The following is a 26,943-nucleotide window of genomic DNA, read 5'->3' as shown; positions in this document are numbered from 1 at the left end:
ATAATGTGGTCTCATACATACGTTTGGATCTTTCAATAAAGCATAATCAGATAAACTAAATAAAGGAAGCCTAACGCGACCCAGGAGAAACACATAAAGAATAAAGAAGCGTGAACCTTGGATCGAGCGTAACCTACCTATCAACATCTTTAAAACCTATTATGAGGAACGACACATATTATCACTCGAATAATAAAATGAGAAATTATTTTTTTTAAACAAAATCTAAATAGTACACCATTCCATCGTCAAAATTAGAAAACCATAAAACAAATTAAAAGATACAATATAACATCATAAAGGAAGAAATACAACTGGGAAAGATAGTTGATCTATACTTGCTGTCTCAAACATAAAGAAAATATAGCATACATACAATATAGCACCATTACATATAGCAAACACTGAGACCTAGGCGACATATAGCAAAGGTCACAAAATATTTCAAGGGAAGGAACTTCGAGCAAGGTGAGGGAAACCAGACTCGGACGAACAACCCTTTAGCTAACACTATGGAAACATAAATACTCCATCAAAATATCTACAAACTAAATTTCTTATATAAAATTTTGTTTTAAATAAAACATACAACACATCTGAGGGGGAAAGACACAAACATAAAATACTTTTTAATTTTTTGGAAATGGGGGGCATATTTCCGGCGCCTCCCCCCCCCCCCAAAAAAAAGTGTGTTTGTGTGTGCGTGTGCGTGTGTGTGTTATTATACCCATTACATTACTTGCAAAATATATATGGTGCTGACATTTTCGGCAAGAGGGAGACATACCGATATTCTGCATATAATTATTTTAATGTTTTTCAGAGCGAGAGTATTGGGGCCTGATCTGTTCAATATATTTCTCAACTGATATAGCGGGTATAAAAGAGACCCCCCCCCGAGTTCGCCACAGAGCGCTCGTGTAATATACGGTTTAATACAAAATACATGATCGTGGGCAGGAATATACAAATTTTGGTCGATATACATGATCGTTGGTATTTATTCAAACGAGGGCCATGAAATACATTAGCAAATCCCTACAGTATTTAAGGCAGGCGATTACGAATTATTTAAACCACATTCTTCATCTGTCACAGATTTTATAATCATTTGAAGTGGCTGCTTTATCTCGAGGAAAACGAGCGGTAAGTGTTATATAAAACAAAATCTTAATAGCAATTTGATCACTTTTGCGTCATTTTACAGTAAGAATAGTAACAAATAGAGGATAATTTCTTTTCCTACGTTAGGCCTAATACCTGGTATGTTTCTTAGTGTGATACACACACACACAAAAACCAAAACAACACCAACAACATTTTAAAAAACCCACAAAAACGAGTGGCGCGCCGAAGCCACGGGATAAAATATTTTTTTTAAAATATTTATTTATAGTATCAATCACAAATTGAAATATATCCAGTATTAGCGTTGGAAAAGAAAGTTCTCTTTTTGTTATATTTTTTTTAAATTATCTCATCCTAGCGAAACACTTTCTGCAAATGACCTTAATAAAGGAAAATAATAAATTAACCTAAACCACTTTGAATGTCGACCGTAACTTGTATTTACACGGCATCATGCGCGGAAGAAAATAACAACTGAACCGGGATTTCAGACAGCAGATGAACTTGATTCATTGAACTTCATTAGCGATTGTACAATCAAACAAATGCAACAGTGAAAAAGTGGAACTATGAAAAATCGAGAACGTTAGATCTGCGGAGGATTTATTCCGAATTATTGTCTGCTAATAGAGAATTCATGTCAGTTGCTGTGTCAGGGATGCTCACACAGCACGCCGTCCAAATGTGAAGTTGCGTCGTGCTGAAAGACATAACACTGTGCCATAATTTATCTTATGTTAGGTAAAGAAGCTGCTTAAATTATAGTATTTAAAATTTTCTTCATTTTGTAAGAGCTCAAGAAATTAATTCTGGTTTGAAAGACAAGATGACGGTAAAACTCAGAAGACGTACCTGTACAGTACCGTTGGTGTTTGAGACATCATAAAAAAGGTAACTGCGTTAACTTCGCATTTTGTTTGGTAATATGTTGGAGATTATCTTTTGCAGATCTTCTTTGAGCTTGGAGTAACTTATACATTCTAAACATTTTTATTTGCACTGATCTGCTTAACATGTATTGCTGGGATATCATACAGAATATGAAGTCAGTATAATGGTACTATATTTTAAATATTTGAATGATAAATTACTGATAAATGATATAATGATAAACTACAAAAAAAATAATTTGCCCATTATCCCAAATATGTTAATTAAAACAAACATTGAATGTAAATTCAGATATAATGAGCAGTTGTAAGAAGTCAGAAATAACATTTTATCAATTGAACCAGTTATGTGTTATCATCATCAATTGTGAAATAAACACATGGAGACATGTATGCTTAAATTCTAAAATGAACACACACACACACACACACATATACATTTGGTATTTTAATCTAATACAGAAAAGGTGACTGATATATAGAGACCAATAATTTTTTTCTTTTTCAGATACAAATTAAAAAACCTAATTCTGAGAGTTTCACCTACAACATTCATGATGGGAAAGGGCCACTAATTAAGACCTGACATATGTGAAGAAAAATACCATCCATGTTGAAAAGGGCTAGAGGTAATGTGAGAAAACATAATTTATCAATCTGAATTAACATTATTGTTGCTATTTTATCTCAACTGGTCAAAAGGCTAAGTGGGTTTATGTAATGGTCCAGAGTGTGTTATTTATTTCACATCCCTTCTGTCTTTCAACAGTAAGAAATTAGCTACTTTGGAGTCCATAGTTCTGATCAGTTTGTTTATATAAAACTTGGTTTTGGGCTTAAATCAACATCTTGGATAAATCTAATAATGAGCAAAATCCAAGTATATACACGAGGTGATCATGTATAAGATTAGTTGAGTTCTTTTAACCAGCCTAAAAGCCATACTTCCACAATATAGACTAAAATCATTAAGTTGTCCTAGAAGTTTGATGAGTGTTAACCATTAATAATAATAAAGTGATCTTTCACCTGACTGAACATGTTACCACTGCATGCAGTATTTATACATATAGTGCAGTTTTTACTAAATTTAGAATGCATGCTTATATAAATGAGATCTATATTGAAGAAGTGAACATGCATACAGATACATGAGGTTATAACCACTACTGCTGATTCAAGTTTGATCATACTTGGCCATTGGGCTTATATAGTCAAGCTTCACAATGATGCTTATTATGAGTGTGATAAAGGTATGTTAATGAAGTGACCTTGCATCTGATTGGCAGAGTTTCTTACGACTTGCACAACAGTGTTTATGATCAAATTTAGATCTGACTTGTTTAATTATTTGCTTGTATGTCTGAGACTGTAAGCAAATTCTATGCATATAATGTGGTGGTTCTACATCTCACTAGCCATTCTTGCTACTGCTCTTAAAACTATTTCTCATTAATTTTATCAGACTTGGTAAATAGATTTATCTCATCAAGATATAGCAAAGGAGCAATTTTGTAAAAAAAATATTCATTCATATTAAACTCAAATTCTGCATCTGATTGGTTGACCTTGCAAATACTATAAGGGCTCTATTTCTGACAAAAAAATTATTTTGATCTAATGTAGCAGAAATGCTTATATGATCAAAACATCGAACATATTTGATAACAAATAAGAAATAGTTTTTCATGTAAATTTGATAAACATTGATAAATCGGTTCATATCATTAAAAGCTTGGAAGAGTTTGATTACATGCGAGACCTTCACATATTAATCATGCTTTATTTAGAGAATTATTTTTGTCAGGATTTAGTAAAATAGGTAAAATCAATATGGACTGGTTTTGTTATATACAGCAACACTAGTTGTTTACAGAGTACTGAGGGAATTGGAGTAAGGCAAGGGTACATTGCAGTAGGTAACCTGGTTGACTTGATAACAGGATTGTAACACAAACATTTTTATCAGGAGTCTAGCATACATACCATTGATTCACTGCAGATCCTGCCCCCATTAGTTACCTTTTAATACATAAAGCATTTGGGTTTTTTATGTCACAAATCCCATGGGGATTAAAATTAACATCATAGGTCTCACTGGATAGTTTCGTATTTTGACATACACCTAATTTTTAAGGGAGAAGGCATGAACTAAATTATCACAAGCCTAGCATTTCTAAATTCACACATAAGCTAAATCTATAATGTGGTTTAGATTTACTTTGAGTTAGGCATGGAAATAGGATGGCTTGTTGGTGACTGCCTGTCACAGTTAGATGAGCATTGGAGATCAAATGCGTAACTTGGTCTGCAAATGAGCTGCCGACCTTTATGTGTCTGCTACAGAGGCAAATATAAAAAAATCTAGATGGTTGAGGGGTGATGAAAAGTATGCTAATTTGTTATAGTACTGGTGAACTTTATTCATGCATAAGCCACATACTGATTCTTTTAGCTGCCTTGTCACAGAAAAATATTGAAAATAGCTATTTCTTGTCAAAAATGAATGTAAAATTTAGGAGATGGTGGCAGTGATGGTTCAGTATAGAAACCAATAGCTGCATCAGGAATTAACCTGATTACTGCAGTCAAAATCTCACATGTATGCTTTCTACAAAAATCATTAGTTTGTTTTTGTTAGTATCTTCAGTGTAAAATTATTCTCATTTTTCTGTAATTGGTCATTGTCGGATGAAAATTCACCAGATAAACTGTCCAGTGAGACCATAAAATACACAATTAGAAAATAAAATAAATTTATTCTAGAAAGAAATATTGCATGCAACTCTGTGACACAAATGAAATTAATGAGAAAACACTTAAACAAATGGCTAACATTACTCATCTGGCTTATATAACTTAACAGTTGGCCATTTCACTGTGGAGTAGTCAGGTATATCTAGTATTGTAAGAGCAGAGCCTAAACAGTAATCTCGAAACTTTTATCAAATCAATTGCATACTTAGGTTTGGAAAGTATTACATGGGAATTATGTTAATTTTTAAAGATCAAAATGTACCTGCATGTTTTGACCCTACCAGAACCAAACTAAAAGCTCAAATGTGTGCAGCTGCTTTTGCTCGTCACAAACATAATTGGGAGTATAACTGCTAACCCTACCCACTAGCACACATTTAAGATCTTTAGAGTTTTTAAATACAGCCTTCTAATTACATAAGTTTCATTACATTGGTTAATAATTAGTCACATGTGATGACACTTGTAACTAATCAAACCACAGCCACTGAGAGCAGACTAAGCACTGATATTTATATGGTACAGTGGCAATATACAGTCTGTCTGCTGCACAGTTAGTTACCTGCCCATTAAACTGACAACACATGAAACAAACTGGACAATTCTGAAAGCCTTGAATTTGACTTTATTTGTCTGTATGGTAGAACAGAACATGAGTTGAAAAGCTTTTAATGAAAGACCTTGATATCAAACCTAATAATAACTGCAGGAGTTATATTATGGATAATTAACCATTCTCTCAGTTTCAAACTGGGCATTCCATCCCATGGGGTTCTAAATGTAAACCAGTGTAACTGATATCCTAATGAACTGTAAAGACCATAGCAGCACAACAGCAGGGGACCAGATATGTCCAGATCCAGGAATCATAGACTAGTTTCAAACTGATAATGAGCCACATAAAAATGACACATCTGCTAGAACTTATGTGATGAAGATAACTTAAACTGCATTATTATTAATCCTCCTCCTCCACATCATCATAATTGAGATGCATCATACAGTATATGTTTTATTGTAAAATAGTTTATGCAGCATAATTCAGTGAAGACCTTTACTGCCAATTTACCAGTGAACCATTTGTTTCAATGAACATATTTTATGTTGTAACAAGGAGCATCATTTAAACATTATAATACACTTATCATACCTGTATACGAAATCTTAATACTAACACTTATACTTGCAATACTACTACTAATAAAAACACCTGCACTGATAATTTGATTATGTTCAATTGGACTTGTATCTAAATGATCACCAGCTGTATGAAAAGACATATTTTAATATATAGATATTGGATGGAATACTAGTTACCACAATTGAATAGTCATATGATAAATGATATATTATTATTTTAAACAATTTATATTTGCAGTGAAACATACTTTTACATTATCTTCCCTTAAATTTCATTTATAGAGCAGTATACTCTGCATTCATTAAATTACTGAAATGGTTAATAATACAACAACAAATACTGCAACTTCCAGAACTACAAAAAATCAAAAGATATAAACAAAAACTTCCCTGCATGTATCAACAGTTGTCACTTTATAGACAGAACCATGAAGATTTAGGACAGGATGTTAACAAATTAGGTATTCAAGTTAAAAAGAAAAAAATACCAAGTAAGCTTACTACCAAAAAAATCAAACAATAACAGTGAATTTTAGTACATTCCCAGGAAACAGAATATGTAATTTTTCTTAACTTGATCTGATACATCTTAAATCTATAGAAAATGATTCATATTGTATGACTAAAATATTATGTAAACAAAAATTCCATCACTTTTTTCAGATGCAACATGCATACCCCAACCCATCCTTCTTGATCATAAAGTATACCAGCATTCCACTATAAGATGGGGAGCTGTAGTTGCTCAGTGGTTAGCTTTCTGGACCTGTGAAATAAGGTAGGTTCAAATTCTACCATCGGACCAACCTGGGTTAGCTACCATGGTGCGTCCTTGGGCAAGGCACTATACTTAAAGTGCCTTGGCACTAAATAACTTACTTGTGTTGCTTTACCATAAAAAGCCAAACCAAACACAAAACAACAACTTTAAAATATGAGTTTTGTCACTACTAAGTAAAGGAAAATCATACTGAAGAAATGTTTTTGTTAATACAATTTAATGGATCTAAAAATCTCTTTCTTCTGCAGGAGTTTAAAATGTTAAATTAAAAAGGTCATGGTACACATTGCTTTGTTCGTACACATCAGGCTCCGTATCCCATATCCAGCTAAAATTTTCAGTAGAGTCTGAATAAAAAATATTTTAATCTGGATGATAATATTCTTTCTCCATTCATATATTACACCAGCAAGATTGATCCAGATAAGATTACATTTTGCTATAACACTGATGATGAGTATGCCTCTTAACAACTGACAAATGTGGAGAGAATGGAGTTAAAATGAACTTTGATTTCTTTTCAGCCATAACACAAGATGATCATTTATTATGAAAAAACCTGAATAAAGTTGGAGTTCATAACCATGACAGTCTTGATATAATATAAATTCAATATATTATTGTTGTCTTGAGGTATAGTTCTGTATATTACAATCTCACACAAGATCCAGGTATATTTTAGTACCATACAGTTAATTCAGGATTGTATTAATACCTATTCTGGTGAATGAAAACTGAATAAGATTTACTATTTTGGAACCAGTTGCAATAAAGTTTACTACACAAGAGAAAATATGACTTTACTGTAATATCTAAAATGTAAAATCTGCAAACAGACTACTTGCTTGACTTTACACTTCAACTATATCATAATATTTATTTGAAATGAATTTATACAAATGGCATTAAATTGGGTTTCAGGCTGGTAATGACAATGGTCACACTGACTTAGACCCAGGGTGGGCAACCTTGTCACCAATTGCCACAAGTGGCAAATTGGCCGTGTAAGTTTGGCTCAGTTGTGGCATCGTATGATGTTTTTCACTTCTCATTCACCACACCTGTGGGTACATTGAAAAATAGTTTGCCCACCTCAGACTTAGAAAACTAGTAAATTATGAAAGAAAAATGTCATTAAATTATGCTTTTCTGGATTGCTAGATTAATAAGTTATTGTTGACTTGAAGTTAGAATATTATGTCGGTGAAGATAACACTCACAGTGACTTTGACATTTTGAGCTTTTTGTGAAGACATTGGAATTATGTGTATGAAGTGCTAGATTAAGTGTGTGTGTGTGATTTGGATTTGTTACATTACAAAAAAATGTAATGTAATTTAAAAAATTACTAGTTTAAAAAAACCTCAATCATATCATGGATTAAGTAATGATTAAATTGTATTGCAAAGATCAAATCAGCAAGGATAACACTCACAATGACTTGGGTATTCTATATCCCTAAGAACATTTTTGGACCTATACTGTATAAGAAATTGAATCATGTATTGCAGCATAAGAAAAATTTCTCAGGCATGAAATTAGAGTCTTAAATACAGAAAATCAGTACATACAAAATAAACGTGTTGGTATGTGAAGATAACACTCACTTGACAATATAGCCAAGTTCTTATAACAAATGATATAACTTTATGTAGTTTGCTTGTAAAATAAGTTAGGAATGAATATTAATTATATAATTTAGAATAGAGAAAAGCACATTAAATTCCATCAATAAATATTTTGTGCTTAAATAAAATCTTAAACAAAAATGTACAAGTCCAAAATATAGTTCTACAATGTAAGACATAGCACATGTTGTTTTTGTTTTAGTGCTATGTCTTAATACCCAAATAACGGCCATGTATATGGGTTCCAATGTCGATTGACATCGGAATGAGTAGTCCAAGTTTCAGGAATAGCTCACACACTTGGCAGCCTATATCGACACTCTTCCACTAATTTATGTATAATTAATATACTTACAGTGCTGTCTTTATCCTGGTGGAGTGAAAATATGACACTAGCAAATGGACACATTTTCATGTTCCATTGACATACATTTGAATTTGTTGCAATGCAACGGTAGTCGAGGTACGCCAAAGTTTGTTTAAGTAGGTTCATGTGGGGGATATGTTTCTTGAATGAAACGAAACATTACTTACAGTTCCAATAGGCAAAACATATTTTTATTTGTTTCCTTAAAGAATAATGTTTCAGCTTAACCCGATTTTGCCATTTCTGACTTTCATCGCTTTCCAGCCAACTGAAATGTGGACCAACAAAACTTGAAAACAGGTCTGGTTCTTTTGTGAGAATTTGAATTTATTAGAGAAAAGACATCAGGGTAAGTAAAGTCTGACAAAAACATTATAACTTTACTTTGTAGAAATGCATTGTTATTGGTTACCAGTTGTGTGTGATATTTCTGAAAATTTGACTTTCATTACACTGTTAGTCGACATCAAAACGCTCCACACAGCACCCTTCGTTAGGCAGTAAGACCCATCAGCCCCCCAACAAAAATATTGGGTGATGTGTCTTATGTTATCGGACTAGTCCAAAATATTACTTAAAGTTTCTAAACTATATACAGAACAGTAAGAAACAACTTAAAGAAAATAAATAACTTTTAAAAAAGCTCATAGTAATTGCAATATTAGTTAGAAAGCTGCTGAGCTGTCTTCATACCTGCAGCCCACAACACCTTATATACTTATGACATATTGCATAAAAACCCCAGCTTGTTAGAACCTTTAAACAAACATTGGACTTAGTATCGCAAAAGTACATTTAGTAAATCTGCACAATAATTATATTAAAAAAATTACCAACTTAATAGTTTACACATTAGTACCTAATGATTTTATAGCCAAGAAGAAAAAAAGTTGATTTCTCGTGGTACATGCCATGTTTACTGCTGCTGCTCATAGCAAGAGTTCGAAACCTGTGTTAAGCTATGCACTTTTACAGTATGATCGAGATACACCGCATGACACGATTAGTCAGCATGTGTTTGTATCAAGTGAAATAAAACAGAGAAAATCAAAACTTAAACACAGTGACATACAGAAACTTAATATTGGTATAAACACATTGAGAATAGTGAAGTGGGACGATATAGCGTCAATGGGACTTACCATTAAAAACCACTCTGGGACGATATAGCGTCAATGGGAAATTTAACATTACGGAAACCCCTGGAATGATATAGCGTCAAGGGGAATTTAACATGGGAATATGGGACTGTTTAGCGTCAAGGGGAATTGAACAGGGTGGGACTGTATAGCGTCAAGGGGAATTTAACATGGGCAAAAAAAAAAAAAAAATCTTGGGCCTTTTGAGCGTCAAGGGGAAATGGAGCAGGGTCAGGACCCTATTTTAATAAGGTCCCGACCTGATGGGTCTATGGAAATGGAACAGGCGAAAATTGAAACAGGGAGGGGTCTCTATTTTTTATTTTGTTTAAAACAAAAAAAAATAAAAAAAAGGGTAGGCAGTGAAAGTCAAGATCTTTTCGAGACCTGTGAGTGGCCCTGAAAAGAGCCTTTGGGTTTATGTTAATATGCCCTTAACATAAAGGGCATCTGTGACTTCTTCTTGTCCTTAGGCTTCGCCTGACTGCAGGACCATAGACTAAAACTCTTTTGAGACATCCTTGCTTCTCCACAAAGATCCTACGTATCCATAGGCTGGTATATGTCCTATAGACAACTGTCCACTTGGATCGGACGTACATCGGTATGTCTGTCCTGAACATCATCAAAGACACAAGCGTAGAAGATTGAACGTTGGTCCACATGTTGAGGCGCTGAGAACAGGTGAAGGAATGCAGTGAACTGCACTTATTTATAGGGAGAGGAAGGATTGAAACGGATTGAGTTCATTGACCAATCCAAACACGCGTTACAAAATTCAGTCAGCCCACATCCAATCCAAAGAGAGCAGTCTGTGACGTCACGTGGTCTATATAGATTTGCTAGCACCTGTACGCAGTCAATTCATGCGACAGTTTTTCAACATGATGGAAACTCAGAAAACGATAAATTGGGGTGCACCAGCTGCGGAGACTACCCAAGGGAACCCGGACTTACTTTCAGAAGAGGTGAATTGGGATTTTGTGGATTTTCTTACCTCGCAAGAATTTGTTCCGGAACCTTCATCACCTTCTCCTTCATTACCGCACGTGGAGAAATTTAGAGACAGAAAGAAGAATTGGAGAAATTTATATACAGCAAAAGGAAGCGGAACAAGCTTTTCTCCTACAGTAACAGCAGCAAGTAGAAGAGGTAAGAAAAAAACAAGAAGAAGAAGAAGCAGCAGCAAAGAAACAAGGGTGTGAAAATCAAATGGTCACGGTACTGTTAGACATTTTAGCAGAGTTAAGAAGTCTGAAACAAATGTTATCAGACTTCTTTATTACGACCAAAGAGAATATGACCTTCCCAAGCTAAACACTCCAACCCTGTGACTAAGCCTCCCGTGCCACCCTTAGTGATTTCAACCAAATCATCATCATCAACACTACGCAGTCCAGAAGTAGGCCTTGGCCGTGGCAAAGGCTTAAGGCAGTTAAAGTTGATTGCTTAAACGAACCCCTACACCAAAAAAGGCCCTTTTCAGGGCCACCCACGTCTGTCGAAAAGAGATAGACTTTCAAACTAAAAAAAAAAACATTTTACCTCTATAGTACGTGTGTATGAGTGTGTGAGTGTAGGTTCTTATTTTAAAATCAAAACCCAAAGACACTTACCTTTTAATACCTAATTTATTCTTTTATAAATATTTACAATCCAATTCACAATTCACAACAGAGCACTTTAAAAAGTTCATAAACTTCTTCTGTCTCATTGTTCATTCTCTTTGTTTTTTGAATTTCTTCACCATCACAGTCTTTTCCTCCTATTCCTCCTCACTTTCTTCTCTTATTCTTTTCTTCTCCTGTTTCTTTTTCTTCACCTGTTTTCTTCCTCTGAAGAATCCCTCTCTTCTTCTGACTCCTCTTGTTTCTTTTTTGGGCAATCTGGAGACCAATGTCCATTTTCTTGACAATAATAACAGGTATCTTGACTTTTGTCTTTTCTAGCCCCTTTTTTTCTTTTTTGACAGTCTGGACACTCTGAAGACCAATGCCCTTTCTTCTGACAGATATAGCAAGTATCTTGACTTTTATCTTGAAAGGAAGGAGAGTAATCCGTCGGCTGGTCTGAAGAGAATTTTCTAATGACCCCTCGCAAAGCTCTGATGAAACGTTCGATCTGGGTAGTCTCTTCCATCGTTGTGCTCGGTTTGAGAGTGAAATGAATAGTGAAAGGACAAGACACATACCCTTTTATATACGCTGGTCTGCTATGACTATAAATTAGTCCATGGTGTTTAAACCTTAGTCATTTGACTTTTTGCTATCAAGATGAAACGATCCAATTCATTTGAGAAGAAAGAAGAAGAAAGAGGCAGAAACGTGCTTTATTGCCTCGTACCAGGGCTGAAGTCTTGGCACAAATTCATGCCAGTGATTTTGAAGAGGACATGAGTGAACCAGAATCCAAACCCTCTAAACAAACTTCACCACCCTTAGTCAACCCTGAAAAGTGCTATTCCATTCAAGAGACGGAAAAGCGTCCCTCTAGAAAATTTAGAACTACGGCTTACAAATACATGTTGAAGTTTAAGGATTTCAAGTCCGAAGTACCGTTAGAGAAAGCAGAAGGGTTCATCACCGAGATGTCAGCAATGCCTAAAGTTAGAACAGGAAGGATACTAAGTGGTGAAAATGTGGGAACACGAGTACGATCACCGTTTGAAAACCGATCCCGAGTTTAAACGCCTCGTGGAAAGTTACCAGTTCATGGACCCTCTGAACCCAAGGGATAGTTTGTACGGAGGAAGGACCAATGCCACCAGTTTGCTGTACCAAGCCGACGAAGAGAAAGGAGAAGAAATCAAATACTTGGACGTGTGTTCACTGTATCCCTACGTGTGCAAATATTGTCGCTTTCCTGCAGGGCACCCACAATTGTTGACGGAACACATCGACCTGAAAAACATTCGACAATACGAAGGCTTGATCAAATGTAAAGTTTTGGCTCCCACTGACTTGTACCATCCCGTTCTACCTCACCATTGTCAAGACAAACTGATGTTTCCTTTGTGCCGTACTTGTGCTGAAACGTGCAACCAAGACCAGCCTTGTCAGTACACCCAGGAAGAACGGGCTTTGAAGGGGATGTGGGTCAGCGTAGAATTGTTCAAAGCTCTGGACATGGGATACCAACTGTTAGAAGTGTACGAAATCTGTCACATTCCCAAGACAGAACAATACCACAAGGGTGACCCCACTCAGAAAGGCATTTTGGCAGACTACGTTTATGCCTTTTTGAAACTAAAGCAAGAAGCCAGTGGTTATCCGTCCTGGTGTCACACTCCCGAAGACCAAAAGACATTCAAAGAGAAATACTGGGCACAAGAAGGCATTACTTTAGATCACATCGAGAAAAATGAAGGCAGGCGATCGTTTGCCAAAGTGATGTTAAATTGCTTGTGGGGTAAAATGGCACAACGACCGTGTTTACCCAAGACGGAATATTTGACAGAACCTTCCTGCTACTTCCAGATGATTCACGACAAAACTAAATTCATCAAACACGTGGACGTCATTTGCGAAGATTTGATCTTAGTCAGTTACGAAGAAGATCTGGACTTTGTAGAAGTCGACCCTTTTGGAAATGTTATCATTGCGGCTTACATGACAGCACATGCTCGCTTAAAACTGTACGAAGCTTTAGAACTGTTAGGGGAACGCGTCCTGTACTTTGACATGGACAGTTGCATCTACATCGATCACCCGAGTTAACAGCACCCTAACATCGAAGGAGACCGTTTAGGAGCCTGGACAGACGAGCATTCTGACGACAAGATTCTAAGTTTCGCCAGTGGCGGTCTTAAAAATTATGGCTACGAATACCAGGACAAACAAGGAGAAGTGCACACGAAGTGTAAAGTGAAAGGATTGACTCTGAATTATCGTACCAGTTGAGTGGTGAACTTTGGCGTATTGAAAGAAGCTTTGCAGTCTAGAGAAGATGAACACTTTAAAGTGACCACCTATCAACCGAACAAGATTGTACGTTTACCCACTCACCACATCGTCAGTCGACCCTTGGAAAAAGTCTGTCAAATCGTGTATGAGAAGCGAGTGCGGCTTCCCAATCACTTTACATTGCCATATGGACATGTCGGTATAAAACATAGGTTGTAAGTGGATAGCCACTCACCAGAAGCATGACTTCGCCACAGCAAGAATCAAGTGAGAAACCTGATGAGAACTCCAAGTTCAAACCCTACCATTTTCCAGTCTTCTTACCTGACTATTGTGATTGTGCCTGTCGATTGGACACGTTTCAAATATGGCCTACGGATAGGGAAGGATTACCTGCTTCGCATGTTTTAGCTAGAACAGGATTTGTCTACTTGGGACCTGAGTCAGGATTGGGATACGAAGTACAGTGTTTCACTTGTGGACTGAAGTTACGAATGGATCTATGTATCTATAAAGGTTCAGCTATTCTGGAACATACTCGATGGTCTTTGCACTGCCCTTACCTTTCTATGGCCTTTCCACCCATTACACTACGGTACAATTATGACGGTACCTTAGAGACGGTACCTTCCAAAACTAGACATAAAAAAGGAACGATGTACAAGCTTGAGACTGCATTGCGACTAGTATAAAAAGGGGCTATGGTCAAGATCGATAGTTCATTGTGACTACCAAGACCAAGCGAACAAGATGAATACTTTCAGAGAAACACAAAACAAGTTCAGAAAGGCACAATTCAAGTTTGGGGCTTCTGAAGTGGAATGCGATTGTGAGCCTTGCGATGGGAACGATGCTGTACTCTGTGACCTTAGCGATGCTGTAAAGCATCATGAGAACTTTGTTCTCACTACCCCTATCATGGAAAGTGATGCTGTGCGTGTCAAACCTGAGGGATGCGAAAGCGATACCGCTCGCCCTCTTGGACACTTTACTGGGTTTCATTTTAAAGGTGGATGTTCACCTTCATGTCTACCCCCCTACGGATGTCATCCAGCCCTGAGCAAACTCCTGTCCATGTCACCCAACCCTCATCGAAACGAACCTGTGAAAGACGAATATTCGTTCCCTGTGTGTTTGTCGGAATACTGCGACTTTGAAAATCGTCTTCAATCGTTCAAAGGAAAATGGCCTAAGTATCTGGGAGGACCGATCCCCGAAGAATTAGCCAGAGCTGGATTTTTCTACTTGGACGAAGGGGATAAAGTCAGGTGCTTCAGTTGTGGTGTGTCACTTCACCACTGGGAACCACAAGATTCGGCCTATCTAGAACATGCTCATTGGTCACCGAATTGTCATTACTTACCCTTAATGGGACCGAGACATTGAAGTAACTTACCATGTCGTTGAAGAAGAAACCAGATTGGTTAGGAGTCAAATGTTGGACATCACGGAGACCAGTATTTAAACTTCATTTCAAAAACGATATTGAATCATTACCTAAAGAACTGCAAGAGAAGATTTACAAGGAAGTTTGGCAGGGGCTTGCCAGAGTGAAATCTCAATGGGTAACTGTAGAACTTTTATTCCGAGAAATTCACAAGAGATAAGTGAAAAAAGTCAACCAGTGTGTTAGATTTCTCTGGGTCAAGGGTGCATTCATACTATTATATCGCTTTAGACCGTTTACATCAAAAGAGTTCAGTGAGATTCTTGAACGTTACCCTGAATGGCAGTGGTCTGAAATTACTCACTATGTGAATTACTTTTGCTCTAGGAGAAGATTGTGAATTGTACGTTTTTAAGTGATGATCTAGGTAATATAAGATTTTAGTCTTAGGGGGATGTTTTCCTTCACATCCGCGCTTTAACTATAAGAACCCACAGTATTCGTCGTTCAGACCGTGTGATCGACGAGAGAATCTAATCCGAAACCGGCTAAGCAATGAAATCATCTAAATTACACTAATAAATACTTACATAAAATATACATATATCAAATTTGGACCAATGGCGAAGACAAGGATTCGGTCTCCCCGAACTCTCCATTTATGAGAGGCGAGTGTGATCGACGAGGGAATCTAATCCGAATCTAGCCAAAAGTATTACAAAATAAATGCACTCACAAAACAAGTACCAAATTCTGAACAATAGAAAAACTCATTTTATCAAAACTAGCCCACTGACTGATAAAACTCTACAAACAAATATCATTAAATTAAAAAACACCTAGTTCAAATACCAGGAAGAAATATACAGGGGGTGGGTGGTGGGAAAAACAAAACATACCTTCTCCACTTCTCCTAACTTAATACTCACCTAACACCCTAACCAACAGCTCCAAAAGTCTATCTTCTACATAGGTGACAGCTAAGACAAAGACTAGATATAACCATATAGTCCCAAAATAGAACGTATAAGGTGGTCGCAAGAATAGACCATCAGGGATCCCCCGTATTAAGACCCTAAACTTACACATATAAGGTAGTCGAAAAAACCCAACGACTATCAGGCCTGGCGGCACAATGCTGCAAATATAACAAATATATAGAATACCACCCCAAAAATTACTTGTATAAGGTAGTCAAAAAAACCCAATGACTATCAGGGCCAGCAGCACAAGGCTGCAACCAAAATTTACAACTAGATAATTAGGACCCAAAAACAATTACTCAGTAAGATGGAAAAAACACCAACTCCATCCAGGGCCAGCAGCACAAGGCTGCAAAACCAATCGACAAATGCTGTCACCTAAAAGCTAACATCGACCTCAATAGACTCTATCTCTCTTAAAAACAGCACAGAGTTTTTATGATTCAAAATTCCAAAGACGGAAATTTAGAACAAAAATACCCTGGATCGGAAAAACCCTGCTAACCTGTGGCAAGACAACTCTGCCCGAGCCTGACCACTTTCGCCCTTTGCGATGGACAGACATCAAAACACATACGTGCAGTGCACGCATCATAAATTAAAAATACGGACTAGATCGGGTCCAATCCCACTAGTCGCTAATCAATGCAAATGAATGACAGAGTGTGTGCTGGGTCCAATCCCACTCAAACAAAACATAGGCCTTACAATCAGATCGATGTGTACACAAAAGTACCTTGACCTGACAGCCCAATCAATTAGTGTTCTGTGAACACAGAAATGCCTGGAGGAAGTGGCTCCATTCCTTCCTCCAAGGAGTAATCAATTAGGTGCCTGTGGCACCATAAACCAGTGGTACATGCTCAATGCGAAGTGCACGCCACTATAATTCAACTCAACAACAACAACAATCGTTCAGACCATTCCACGGAATAAACAAAGAAGATGGAGGTGACAAAATTATTCAGTCTATTAAGAGATATCTATTTTTGGATAATGGATGTTGAATATGTTGTAGGAAGAATAGAAAAGGAATGGAGTGATGGAAATAGGCAAGACTTGTTAACTATTCAAGTCAAAGGACTAAAGGTGGCCGGAGATCTCATCGCAGGGATGATAGAAGAAGAAGTCAACAAGTCAAGAGGATTTACTGACCCACCTTATGTCAGAGTGGGAAGTTTGAAGGAAGCACTGGACCATGTCATCCAAGTCGGGTGCTTCCTAGAAAAAGTATTGTATTGGATGGAGTGGCGATACGTAAAATGGGGGTTCGACCAGTTGACAAAAACGGAAGAAGTAATGAGGAAAGTGCTGACGGAAGAGTAAAGAACATCAAAGAAAGGTGGTCTAAGGAAAGAAAAGAAGAAGAAAATAGAAAGAGAAAAGAAAGCTTTGAGAAACTCAACAATAACTGGATAAGAATACAGGAGAAATTCCGAGCGATAGGTCATCCTGACTGGATGCCTGAGTCAGAAATAAAGAAGAAGATGACAGGAATATTGGTAAAAGTTAGGAGATGGTTCAAGAAGTGAAAGAGTTAGAAGAAGAAGAAACCCAAAGGCCCTTTTCAGGGCCACTCATAGGTCTCGAAAAGATCTTGACTTTCATTGCCTACCCTTTTCTTTTTTGTTTTAAAAAAAATAAAAAATAGAGACCCCTCCCTGTTTCAATTTTCGCAAGTTCCATTTCCATAGACCCATCAGGTCGGGACCTTATTAAAATAGGGTCCCGACCCTGTTCCATTTCCCCTTGATGCTCAGCAGGCCCAAGATTTTTTTTTTTTTTTTTTTGTTGCCCATGTTAAATTCCCCTTGACGCTGTACAGTCCCACCCTGTTCAATTCCCCTTGACGCTAAACAGTCCCATATTCCCATGTTAAATTCCCCTTGATGCTATATCGTCCCAGGGGTTTCCGTAATGTTAAATTTCCCATTGACGCTATATCGTCGCAGGGTGGTTTTTAATGGTAAGTCCCATTGACGCTATATCGTCCCACTTCACTACTATTGAGTATATATTTATAAATCTGAAATGGTTAATTAAAAATAGTTGTTAGTCAAATTATCAAGGATGCCAGTTACTAACTTTGATACTCTGTTTTTGTTAACTGAAAACATGTAGACTCAAGCCACATCTATAATGATAATTTCTGGCACTTTCAAGGCTGATATAGCCCTTTAATTAAAACCTGCAAAAATTTTTGACAATTTTATCTGCACACATTGCTGTACATTTTATACACATCTGACTTGCCAGTATTTCTCCCAGCCATTGAGCTACCATTGGCAGAAGAGATCTTTTTGCGAAAAATATTTCCAAATCAAATCCTGTTTGGTTACTTGTAAATCGACATGGAATAGCACAACCCTAGCACAAATATTACTACCCCTACTTCGTGGAGACATTGAGGCTATGACATTGTAGCTACTCAACCTTCTGTCCTATGACCATTTTGAATTTTGCGCTAGATATGGCTGTTACCAAATACCGGTGTCTAAACAGTACATAGGTGCTTTTTGGAAAGATTTGCATGCAGTAAGATTGCACATCAGATCCACAATATTTCCATCAATATCAACACAGATTGGGGGGGGGGGGCATTGAAATTGTTTCTACATATTTAAACAGGTTTTCAATGAATTGTTGCTTTTTGTTTTTATTAGCAGGTATTTATACATTTATAAAATGAGTGTCCTCTATCACAATATGTATCAATCTTCCTGCAAAAAGTTTCCCTTGTTTTTTTGCTCCCAAGTTACTCCCATTTTATTCTTGATAAAAGTAGCTACCCCTCCCCTTACATCTCCTTATAATCATTCACAATTATAACCCCATTTAATTTTTCCTCACATAAAGTTATTAGTTCTTTAGTCAACTTATTATGTGTTTCTTGTATGAAAATCATATCATAATTTGTCTTGTTGTTTAGTTTAATTATTTTTTCCCTATTTATTCAGTTTAAATTTGCTGAGGCTATATAGAAGTTTTTTATATCCATTTTCGCCTCTCCACCAGGTTGTCGCATTTTTGGTTATACATTAAGTATTATTGGTTTTAATTTAGAATTGAAATATCACCTAGGGGATCAAATAGTAATTTATTAGTCAACATGTAGACCCACTCCATGACCTTCTTGAATCTGTAACCCAGAAATTCTGATTAACTATGCATCTTTTAGAATCATACAATACATTATATAAAATATGGTAATGTATACCTTAAAACAATACTGCATTTTAATCCAAGTTTCTAATTTTGCAAGAAGTTGTCCCACACATGCAAAATCATCTGCTACCCAATATGTAAACTTGTCGCCAGAACATAAATTCTCAAAAAATTCCCCAGCATATAGTCTGTTTCTAAATTCTTTAGTAATTTTCCCCCATCAGCAAGATGTAAACACATTGCATCGTATTTCATTGCTGTTTCTCTTCCACATAATAGCTTATTTTTTATAAAATGTTAAACTTTACTAATCTTTTTTCAAGATCACTTTAGTTTGCAAAAATATATCTTGTCATTTATTGGCATTCTACATTGAATTTTGTAAACTAGCTATAAACCTGACCTAATTACTCAACTTAACTGCTGACAGAAACAGTCTACAGTAAATGTATTTCATTTCTATAGCTCGATGGATAAACATTACATCTTTTCAAAGCTGTGCACAGAATAGGCCGACACATCACGAGTCAGGAAAACATGGGGGTGGTATCCCTGTGTCCAAAATTAATATCATTTTGAATAGAATATTCTAGTGACAGTTGCCTCTTTTCAAATGGTAAGCATTGCTTTATTTTATTTTCGTCAATCTGTCAAATTTGGTATGCATTTTGCTTTAATATTTGAGATGGAAACCTTAGGTGCATAGAAATGTCAGACAGCATTGTACATCATGGATGGTGTCCAACATACTTTTATGATCAGAAAACAAAATCCCATTGTTTTAGTTATGGCCACTGATTTTAAAAATATTCATCCAAGCTAAATATAATAATAATAATAATGAGGACTTTGTATAGCGCCTAATCTTTAGAAGTTCTAAGCGCTTTGCAACATTCGACAACATAAAAACATACACAATGTTATGATTACAAAAACAAACACCATGAAATTAGAAAACATAAAAAACATGCTGAGAATATTTAAGGTAGTTAACATTATTAAGTCTTTAAGTTTGTTTTTGCAGTCAGAATAAGTAGTTTTGAGAGCAGTCTTGAATGGTATCACTGAGTCTTTGTGTCTAAATTCAGTGGGCAATTCATTCCATGTTGTTGGGCCCAGGTATGCAAAAGAATGCTGTCCATATGACTTTGTTTTCATAGTGAGAATAATGAGTATATGATTGTCGGAAGAGGAGCGTAAGTATCTTGCTGGTGTGTACACATAGGTGAGGTCGGATAGGTATGTTGGACTAGAGTCTGTCAGTGAAACGTAGCACAGAGAACAAATTTTGTGTTTGATTCTGGATCAAATGGATAGCCAGTGTTGGGTACAGAGCAGTGGGGAGGTGTGCTCTGATTGTGGTACTCTAAGTATGATCCAAGCAGCTATGTTTTGAACTTTTTGAAGTCTCTGCAGTAGATATTAAGATGAACCAGACAGAATTGAGTTTCCATAGTCCAGTCTTGAAAGTAGTAATGAACACACAAGTGTTTTAGTGGCATCAACTGAAAGATATGAGAATGGAGCTGATGCGTCTCAGCTCAAGATATGCAGCCTTGCATATGTTCATGACATGTTGGTGCAATGTGAGAGTACTGTCCAGAGTAACACCTAGGTTTTGTACTGATTGTGTGAATTTAATATTGATGTTGCTGATATTTATTGTGTGAGGTAAAGGATGTGAATGAGAAAGTCTTTGTGTTGTGATCAGAATGGCATCAGTTTTATCATCATTCATCTGCAGCTTTTTACAAGTCATCCATGATTTCACATCAGAAATGCACATCTCTACACCTTGGATGGTAGCATCAACTTCATTTGGGTGGATAGATTTGTATATTTGGGTGTCATAGTGTACAATTGGTGAGACACTGGATGATGATCTATGACACTTGAGAGCAGCTGAGTGTATAGAATGTAGAGAACAGGTCCAAGACCAGACCCCTGTGGAACACCACAACATAGATCAGCTGGGCTGGAGTGTAATCTATTTGCAGACACAATGTGTGTCCTGTGGCAAGGGCGATATGCAGATTGTACATTGCTAAAAAGACTGTTTGAATTCAGACAAGATACAAGCTGGGATCGAACAACCTTTTCTAAGATTTTTTTTTATGAATTGGAAACCGGGCAGTATTTCTTTAAATCGTTATGGTGTAGTGTTAGTTTCTTCAGCAGAGGTTTTACAATGGGAGTTTTGAAAAATGATGGAAATTATGCTGATGAGAGAGAGGTATTAATAACATCAGTTAGTGAAGGCAATACTGGATCTAAGCACTGAAGCAGCAGTAATGTTGGAATTGGATCAAGTTCACATGACTTTGGTGCACTCTAGGATGATTACTTAAGAATGCATTTATTGGTGGTGAAAGACTAAATACATGACTTGATACTTGTGTTTAGCATTAATTGGAAAGCTGAAGATTAGTAATCTTTTGACATACATATCTTAATTGTACCATTTAATTTGCAAAATTCAATGTAATTTGCATTGGTAAAATGTGTAGCACAAGAAAAGTCATTATGAATCAGAGATAAATCATATCTTTGTTTTGTCTGGAGCTTGACTAATTTATTGCACATTTCTGTACACTATTTTGTCTTTGATCCAGGATTATTCACTGCATTTGGATGCATTTCATGGTGAAAATTCACCAGCTGGATTTAAAAGTGGTGAATATTGCTAGCGATTGTTCTGCAAACCCTGTATGTCACAAGGAGTCAGTGTATTCAAGGACTCATACAGTATTTACAAGTTCTCATTGATATTTCAGATGAAAATGAAGAACTGAAAAAAAGATGAAAACTCAAGTGGAAACCTTTCTGGTCAGCCATCTCATCCAAAACCTCCTGAAATGGAGAGTATTTTGCAGACTCCAAGATTTCCTCTTATCCTGCTGGTATGTGCTATTTAGTTTATCTGGTCTCTTTTTATCAGTTGCTTTTATACCATGCCACAATTGGAAATTCCTTATCAAAAGTATGTATAAATTTCATCATTTTTCTGTCTGTTTAATAAGATGTGTTTAAGAGTACTTACTTACTCATGATGCTGTATATATGAGATTAGATGTTTTGTTAAAAAAGAATGCATTTTGTGATATATTGTATCACTGCCTTATATACAGTGGTCATTGCAACCAGTATGCATTTTGTTTACATGCCAAACAATCCAGTCTGATTTCTTTGTTTCTTTTTTACTGCAATTAAGGACTAGTGATTATTTTTATACATTTAGCTGCATCCAGAAGGACAACACCATCACCATCCCCATCCACTCTGGAGTGGAGAATATAAAGATTTCTCTCTGCCAGTTCCTCTGCAAGTAGTAAGTATTGAGGATGGAAAAAAATGTACATTATAGAATAATGAAACAAATACTACAGGTGTTGACTTTTATATAATCTCTTATTTCATTTACAGCTCACTAAGTACGAGTAAGTCAATTATACACTGTATTCGTGAATTTAATTCCCATCTAAGGTAGTAGAACTGTTTTATGTTTGACAGAATGTTGGGTAATTTGTGGCAGTACACTAAAAACACATTTTGTAGCATTTAAAAATGCTTATGTTCAATGCACGTAAAACTCGTTGGTTTGTTGTCACTTCACTTGATAATAGTTTTGTCATCTTGTAGACATTTTGAATGTTAGTGTTCAATGCTATGGTCATATACATTGAGTCAACATCAAAATTTGTTTGGAAAATGGAAGATTATGACATGAAAGCACAAGCTCTTGTAGCTTAGATACTGTTATTTCAGAACATTGTGAGATGTTAATTAATTAAATTATAGGTCATAAAACATACTGTTCAAGACTTATCTGTGCAAATAAACAATGAATTGTTTTTCATTGATGTGTCGACTGTTCATCATTCCATTGGTTTTTTTTTACTTTCCTTTCTTATGTATACCATTGTTTTCTTAAGTCAGACGCTTAAACCATCTACATTGAATGCAGACTTTACAGACACCAGCAGTGAAACAACATATCCAGGGAATAAAAACATAAAGGATTATAGGGAAAAGTTTTATTTATTTTCAAATAAACTGTACAAAAACCATGTATTTCATTCCATAAATATTTTTCATTGTTAAACCCATGTTCACTGTACAGATCTTTATAAGGAGTTTATAATAATGATCTTGATCTTTCAGAACTAATTTCATCACAAATCTCTTACAGACTTCCAGTTCAATGTACTTATGAAACTGGACACAAATGTTGAGAATTTGTTGGAGCAGCTGGCCCTCCAAGTTCATAAACAAGGCCCAGACACAGAATATAGAGAAGAAATTCTTGCAATGCCATGTGATTCAATGGAGGAACTAGAGGGCCTTTGCCAGAGGTTGGAGGAGAATCCCAAGCTCTCCAAGAAGATGGTAAATTGGGGCCTTATTTTCTATTTAAAAAAAACTGTTATAACCTTTATTTGCTATTGTGAACCTCAATATGCATTATGCAAGTTCTGCGGCGCCTGTATAATTATTTTTGGGGTTGGGGTGAACATGTAGTGGTCAGCTGTTTTGTCTTATGGATGTAGGCCAAAACATGTTTAGAGATGAACATGTAACAGGTATTTTACTACATATACTATTACATATTATGTGGCTATTTTAATTCCATCCTGGAGTGAATGTCATTTATGAAGTTAATAGATTCACGGTGGTTAATTTGGTTTATAATTGCTGTTAGTACATTGTGTTGCGTAGTTAATGTTATCAAATTTTTCTCAAGTTAGAGAAAATAAATTTGCTTGCAAAACCATGGCAAAAAATAACCATATACAAGCATATTTTGTCACATCAATCATGAAATACTACTACTAATAATAATATCAAAATCAAAAAATAGTAATATTATTATTATTATTATTATTATTTTCAGATATGCTACTTGAGCTCCCTTGGCAGGTTTACAATTGGGGATAGTGTCTGCAGGATGATAAAAAAGCTTGGAACAAGAAGACTGGCCAGAGTATAGTCCAAAGGGACGTAAAGGGAAAAAAGCATTTCAAGAGCTTGTGATATGTCAGGTTTTGATAGGTAAGTATGGCTTGATTTAAATTGTGTTTTTCATGTGACTTGCCAGAGATTTTTAAATGAATTGATAAAGTAACTTGAGACCACATTTCAAAGTACATGTTTTAAAAATATTCCATTGATTATTGCTGGCATTTAGAAAAATGCAATGCATCCTTTGTTGTGAAACTTATTTTAAAACATTGTATTACTCTTGCAGAAGCCTGCTTGAAAAATAATGGCAAAGCAAAGGCAAATGGAATGGAAGAGGCCATATCAGAGACCCTCAAATATGCATCCAACCAACGCAGAATGATAAAAAACAAGGTAATCCAAATGACTCTTATTTCATCAATATTGGATTCAATTTCGTCTTTTAAAGCATAGTATTTGCAAAGCGGATGCATTTCTAAACTGATAACAAAATCAGCTTATCCTATTGCCCAGGACTATCAGAGCTAGAGTACAGCTAACTACAATATACATACATCTTGTCTGATCGGACAAGTGCCTCCATTTGGAATTTTTATTCACATGAAATATTTGGACGAAATAAATTCATCTTTGCGCAAATTGATTGCACTATCCACTTGCCAGAAATGACAAGTGCAAAGTTATCTTATATCTTGGCTTAACGATATTAAGGGAAGCACAAGTGCAGTGAAGAAAATTTCATACATTTTTATAATGCTGATTAACATGACTTCTGAATATATAAGTAGTGCTGAGATGATATGACTTTATTTAAGCATTACAATTTTGTTTTAATTTGCAGGTGCCTGAGCAGAAGAAGTAATAGATAAACTTTACAGTGGAGTTGGAGACTGATTCTAATTCATAATCTTAATTAAATCTAGAAAATAAACATTAAAGTCATATTAAAATATCTGTTGTATTGTTTCCTTCTTTCATTTTTCTCTTAAAAACAAATGTCTGAACCTTTAGTCTGTAAATTCAGTGGATTCCTTATCAGCCCATCTACTTTTACCTTACACCATGCTACTTAAAAAAAAAAAAAAATGAATTATCCCCATTGGGGTAGGTCTTCCCGACCCCTCACCCTACTTTGTCAACTTACCTGCCACATTTAAATCTAATGGAAGGCCCTGCTGTAAAGCCTGTTAGCAAAACTATCCAACAAGAGGATTTCATAAATTTGCAACTCCTAGATGGATGGTAATGTTTTCATTTTTGTAATGTAGATTTGGACATTCTTGCCACCAGTATGGAATATGTGTTTCAGAAACACAAGCAGCTTTCATCAGATTTGCATATAGGTTTTATATGTTGTGAGTATGTTGTAGGAAGTTTTTTTTAATAACATTATACAGCATTCCAGCAAGTTCACCAAATCACATTGCCACAACATTATATGACATTGCCACAATCTTATGGCAATGTTATTTCAACATGTAACTGTTAGCTCTGTTACACCTCTCCATGATGATGACACCGACAGCCTGGAAGAGGACCCCTCCCACAGACTATTATGAAAGCAAGTTCAATTACAAATTTTATTAAATCTCTCTAGGTCTTCATTGCTTTCATGGCCAAATACATGGAAATGGAGGAAAATGAGGGAAGATTATACGATCTGAAGCCAGTGGAAATGGCAGAAAAGTGTCTGTATTGTTCACCAACTACACCTTGTTCTTACAAAATGTGGCTGTTACACATTCCCATGATGATGTCACTGACAGCCATCAGTGAGGATTGCCCCAACAAGCATAATACAAATTGCTTCCATTGTAATTGTTATAATTCCAATTTGACTGCTCCGATGTCCTAGTGGTTAGAGCATCCGCCTCAGAAGCGGGAGGTCATGGGTTCAAAACCCGGCCAAGTCATACCAAAGACTTACAAAAATGGTATTAACAGCTGCCTCGCTAGACGCTCAGCATTAAGAGGTTAGTGTTAGGACTGATCGGCCTGGTGTCAGGATAATGTGACTGGGTGCAACATCATACTACATGTTTGCAGCATGATGCCCCAGTGCTATACATCACTATAAACTGCCACACTGCAGACATCGTAGCAATATGACTGAAAAATTATTCAAGCTACGTTAAAAATCCAATCACACACACACAATTCCATTCTACGATCCAGAACCGACACTAATTCCGTACTACAGTTCTTGCATTTCAATCCAATTTTGCTTTTGAAATGTAGTGCCACTCGATTCATAATGAACTCATTCATTTCAAACACTCGCAAATACTTACTATTCCTGTCTACAACTGAAAAATATCTATATAAAAAAACGTGTAACTGTGTTTTATGCAAGGGCATGGACATGCACAAAAACTTGCACCTGAAGCTTGAATAAAACCCTGACTTTGGATAAGACTTTACCCATCGATTACTCCATCTTGGGGTAAATTCCGACCATGGCGATTTATTATATATCCATTGACTGCTCCAGCTTGAAGGCAAAATCCAAACACATCCCTAAAAAGATAACAAGTATAACTGCTCTTTACCTTCTGTAAATGCCACTTGAGCTTCCTGATGCTGTTGTATCTGCCATTTGACAGAATCACGAACGTGGATATATTTCTTAATTGCCTCTAGTTGTTGAGCTAGTTTAGTTGCATGAAATTCCATAGTGCAGACTCATTTATTATTAATATTACAAAAGTGATTTAATT

The 26,943-nt window shown here is 36.1% G+C and overlaps 1 long non-coding RNA gene across 3 annotated transcripts; it reads left to right on the top strand.

Annotated features, from left to right (window-relative positions):
* Positions 1-1,104: 1,104 nt before the first annotated feature.
* LOC149777724 (uncharacterized) lies at positions 1,105-25,178 on the top strand. Of its 3 annotated transcripts, XR_016415449.1 has the most exons (9): positions 1,108-2,019; positions 2,527-2,647; positions 6,579-6,693; positions 22,042-22,167; positions 22,506-22,595; positions 23,457-23,653; positions 24,159-24,316; positions 24,513-24,619; positions 25,068-25,178. It is a non-coding gene; the product is annotated as an uncharacterized LOC149777724 (long non-coding RNA). The 3 variants fall into 3 exon arrangements; XR_016415450.1 differs by having other exon boundaries at positions 1,105-2,019; positions 22,506-23,653; XR_016415451.1 differs by lacking the exons at positions 1,108-2,019; positions 2,527-2,647; positions 6,579-6,693; positions 22,042-22,167 and having other exon boundaries at positions 22,190-22,595.
* The last annotated feature ends 1,765 nt before the right edge of the window (positions 25,179-26,943 follow it).

This window comes from Sinohyriopsis cumingii, chromosome 17, assembly GCF_028554795.1.
Source record: "Sinohyriopsis cumingii isolate HCF-2022 chromosome 17, ASM2855479v2, whole genome shotgun sequence".
Lineage (NCBI taxonomy): Eukaryota > Metazoa > Mollusca > Bivalvia > Unionida > Unionidae > Sinohyriopsis > Sinohyriopsis cumingii.
This window is presented reverse-complemented; position numbering and strand designations above follow the sequence as displayed.